This window comes from Nannospalax galili, unplaced genomic scaffold (genome assembly GCF_000622305.1).
Source record: "Nannospalax galili isolate Female #2095 unplaced genomic scaffold, S.galili_v1.0 scaffold841, whole genome shotgun sequence".
In the NCBI taxonomy this organism is placed as follows: domain Eukaryota; kingdom Metazoa; phylum Chordata; class Mammalia; order Rodentia; family Spalacidae; genus Nannospalax; species Nannospalax galili.
Window position 1 is genome coordinate 1,028,470 of NW_008345000.1, and position 4,685 is coordinate 1,033,154.

Consider the following 4,685-nt stretch of genomic DNA (forward strand, 5'->3'; position numbering starts at 1 on the left):
CTTGGCTTCTCCCTCAAGACTGAGTCATCCTTTCCTTATCACTGAGGGACAGCACTTCCTGTAGTGGCTGAGCCTCAGGCAGTGGGCGGTGCAGCCTTGGGCTGCTGGGGCAGTGCTTGGGGCTTCCTCTGGTGGAGTTCACTAGGTACAAACATGGCTCCTCTCTGTGCCACTGGATGAGTCCAGCTGCCCGTTCCCCAGTTCATCTCAGCCAAGCCTAGAGACCAGCCAAGCTAACACTGATCAGATCTGGCCATCTGTTCTACACATTTGGGACTGAGACCTAAACTAACAGACCTTAGTCTGTCACTTCAGGCCAAGGCCCCTTTGTTTTCTGGGTGTCTGACCATGGGCTCTATCAAAGTGCCGCTGAAACCACTATGGAAACTCTCATGCTCCTGTCTTTGAGATGTGGAGCTCAGCGTCTCCTAACAGCCATTTCAAAGCCTGGCAGGGAGACCTCTGACTGTAAGGCCAGCTCCGTGGGCTTCGGCTGCGTAGGACGAGCCTGACAAGTCCCGGGTCACTACTGAGGAGAGCAGGCTCAGGCTTAACCATCTAGTTCCACTTTATGTAATTTGGGGGATCCTGGATTTGGGGGCACTGAGTAGAAGGCGGAGACACTGCAGCACCCTGTCTACACTCACGTCTGTTTCCTCACTTTCCATCATACGAGGTCAGTCAGTGCTTTAAAATCCTACATTTTTGTCTTTAACATTTATTTATTAAGACTGGAGAGATGGCTCAGTAGTTAAGAGCATTGGCTGCTCTTGCAGCGGACTCTGCCGGTTCAGTTCCCAGCACCCCACATGGCTGCTCACAACTGTTCTTAATTCCAATTCCAGGTGATACACCACCCCTTCTGGCCTCTGAGAACACCAGGCACACACATGGTACACATACTTAATATTCAGGCAAACACTCATACACATACAATAAAAATAAATAAAAAATAAAAAACCTAAAACGTGTGTGTGTGTGTGTGTACAGCTCATTTGTGAAAATCAGAAGACAAATTGCTGGAGTGAGTTCCTTCCTTCCATCATGTGGATTCAAGGATTCAAATGAAGTCTTCAGAATTGACAGCTAGCAACCTTACCCACTGAACCATCTTGCTAACCCCCAAAGCTTACATGTTTTATTCTACTGGGGCATGCTGGCTCATACCTATAATCTTAGTGGGGTGAGATGGTGGTAAGAGAATTATGAGTTCAAGGGCATCCGGGGATACTTATAATGAGCTGCTGTTTAAAACAAAGCAAAACAAACACAGACCAAAACCAGAACTCACTTTTTTTGAGACAAAGTCCCATATAGTCTCCTGTAGAACTCCCTTTGTAGCCAGGGCTGGCTTTGAACTCCTGATCCTTGAGATAAAAATCTCATGTAGCTGTGGCTGACCTCAAACTTGCTATGTAGCCAAGGCCCAGGACACCTGTTCTTCTCATCTCCCAAGCACTGGGATTATAGGCCAGAACCTTTTGAAGACAGGATCTCACTTTATAGCCGTGGCTGGCCTGGAATTCATTATGTAGATCAGGCTGGCCTTCAACTCATAGACTTCCATCTGCTTGTGCTCCTTGAGTGCTGGGCTTAAAAGTATGGCCACCACACCCAACCCCCCTATATTATTATTAATTATTATTATTATTATGGCTTTTTTGAGACAGGGTCTCCCTGTAGCCCTAGCTGGCCTGGAACTCGCTATGTAGATCGGCTGGTCTTGAACTCACAGAGGTCCACCTGCCTCTGCTTCCCAAGTGCTGGGATTAAAGGCATGTGTCACCACGCCCAGCCTACCTCTTTTTTTTTTTATATTTTATTTATTATTTTTATTTTATGCATATGTGTGTATTGCCTGTGTGTAGGTAAGTGCACCCATGTCATGCAATGCCCGTGGAGGACAGACGAGCCCGTCGGATCCCCTGGAACTGGAGTTACGGACAGTTGTTAGCTGCCATGTGGGTGTTGGGATTTGAACCCGGGTCTTCTGCAAGAACTAGTGTTCTTAATTGCTGAGCCATCTCTCCAGCCCCCCACCTCTTATTTTTAAGTGATCAATTCCAATAAAGGAGGCTAGGTAAGCGGGCAGTAGCCATGCTGCTCTAGCAGATTGCTCCATGAGGATATACAGTTGCAGTACTATTCTGACTTTTCAAAAGAAAAAGTTGTAAATATAGGTTTTATGAGCTATATCCTGATTTTTATTTAACTTACTATGTGACCCTGGCTGGCCTGGAACTTGCTACGTAGATCAGGCTGGCCTCGATCTCACAGAGATCTGCCTGCCTCTAGGTGCTGGGACTAAAGGTGTGGGTCACCACACCAGCCTCATATCCTGATTTTTAAAACACTGGCTCAAAAGAAACAATTAAAATAAAGCAAGTATCACAGAGGAAAACCAAACACTTCATGGCTTTGCTGTTACTGGTTTGCGGTATGTCTACACAGTGAAGGAGTCAAATTTGGACAAATATCTGCTAACTGGAGCACATAGAACCAGTTCAAACTGGTGCAGTGGACGGAAGGCAGGCAAGCCCAGAGGCCTGTGAAGCTACCAAAGGGCAGCAGCCAGTTCTGAAATAGTCCTCGCCGCACACTTTTCCTTCTAGCTTGAGAAAAACAAATAACGGTTTCCCAGGCAACATCCAGTCTGGCACAGCCTGGAAGCCCACGTGCTTCTGCAGTGTGGCATCAGTTTGATGGGTGAGTTTTGGCACGATTTCTCAGGGTCTTACCAACTACAGGGATGAAAGGAGGCATGCTCCATTAGCTCTCTGCTGAGGCAAAATTTAACCCTTCAAATAGAAGAATAGAGTTCTTAATGAATTCTCATTTATCTATGTAACACACTAACACCAGGTTCTCGAACCCTGAATTCTTCCTAAGCATATTTTACTGTCTGCGTGTTGTTCAGTGTTGTATGGTATATGTGATAAATGTAGATGACTGGGTACTTGTAATACCAATATAGCGATCTGGTAATTAATATGCACGGCTTTGAGTATTTCTTCAGGATTGGGTAGAGCTCAGTGGCCTGGTTTCAGATAGGTATTCAAGTTTACACATACCATTCCTTAAAGATGAGCTTGAAAATGTTTCCTTCCTGCTGCTCAACAGGCTGAAGCAGAGAATCATTTGAATTCAAGAGTTCTTCCTAGACTGGGTAACACATTGGGACCTTGTCTCAAAAACAGCAGCAGCAAGATTTACCTCCTTTGTTAAGGAGTAATAGTAGGACAAGGTGTTAGGACAGTGTCAATAACACACTACCTATAGCTTTAGGAAACCATGTTGACACGACTTTAGCTGTTTGTTACAAGTGCCACTTTGGGTCACTCTCACACCCTGAACACTACAGAATACATAAAGTTATTAAGAGAGTCAGCAGAGTGTGTTGTGCCGAACACTGGGGCCGCAGACTGTTTCTTAAAGCGACATTTGACATGTTGATTGTCTCTGAGACAGGCCAGGTATGTTTTGGTGGCTGTGGCGGCTCACCTTTGTCTCAGCTTAGCATAGACATCCCTTCCTCGCTGGGATGTGGGCATCCTCCTGTCTTGCTGCCACAAAATGCCTACTTCTGTCTGTAAGTTCCCAGTAAGTGGCACTTTGTGCAGTCCTGGAGCTCCTTGCCTCTTTCTTCGGTTTCTTGGCCCCTTCTGGCTACGGTGGCTGGTTCTTAAAGGTCTGGACCAGGGTTTCGAAGCACTTTCTGGTTCCAAACAAATCCCTGTTTTATTTTCAGAGCACTTGGGGAACGGAATTCAAATGAACAACTGTGCCTTTAACTCATATCACATACCCATTAATTCATATCGCTCCCATTGGCTAGTTTTTTGGCTTACTCCCCAGTGAGCGGAGCTGGGATGTGCTTGGTGTGCACAGCAGTGGACCAGTATAGGCACTAAATCCTGAAAATAGCCAGGCATTTGCAAGCCTGTCATTATAGCCTTTGCACTACAGATAAGGTGAAGACCCACAAGGCTCAGAAAGGTGTGATAACAGTCACCTGTGCCCAACAAGTCACATAGCAGCCAAATCTGTACTGAGTGTTTTGTAAACTAGCGCGTCTCCAGGTTTTATAAAGCAAGATGTAAACATGGATTTTTAAAAAAATTTCTCGTAAAGTGTACTAACAAGCAAATAGAAGGCTTTTTTTGTTTTGTTTTTTTTTGGGTTTTTTTTTGGTCTTTTTGAGACAGGGTCTCCCTGTAGCCCCAGCTGTCCTGGAACTCACTATGTAGACCAGGCTGGCCTTGAACTCACAGAGATCCGCCTGCCTCTGCCTACTGAGTGCTGGGATTATAAAGGTGTGCGCCACCATGCCCGGTGGTTTTTTGTTTTTTAAAAAATATTTTATTATTTTTATTTTATGTGTATGAGTGTATTGCCTGCATGAATGTGAGTGCACCCGTGTCATGCAATGCCACGAAAGAGGGCTTCAGATTCCCCTGGAACTGGAGTTAAGGACGGTTCATAGCCGCCATGTGGGATGCTGGGAATTGAACCTGGGTCCTCTGCAAGAGCAGTCAGTGCTCTTAACCCTGAGTCATCGCTCCAGCCCCCCAAAATAGAGGTTTTTATATTCAAACATATTATATACTTTAAGATGGCAATTATAGTATTTTTTTTTTTTTTGGTCTTTTTGAGACAGGGTCTTCCTGTAGCCCCAGCTGGCCTGG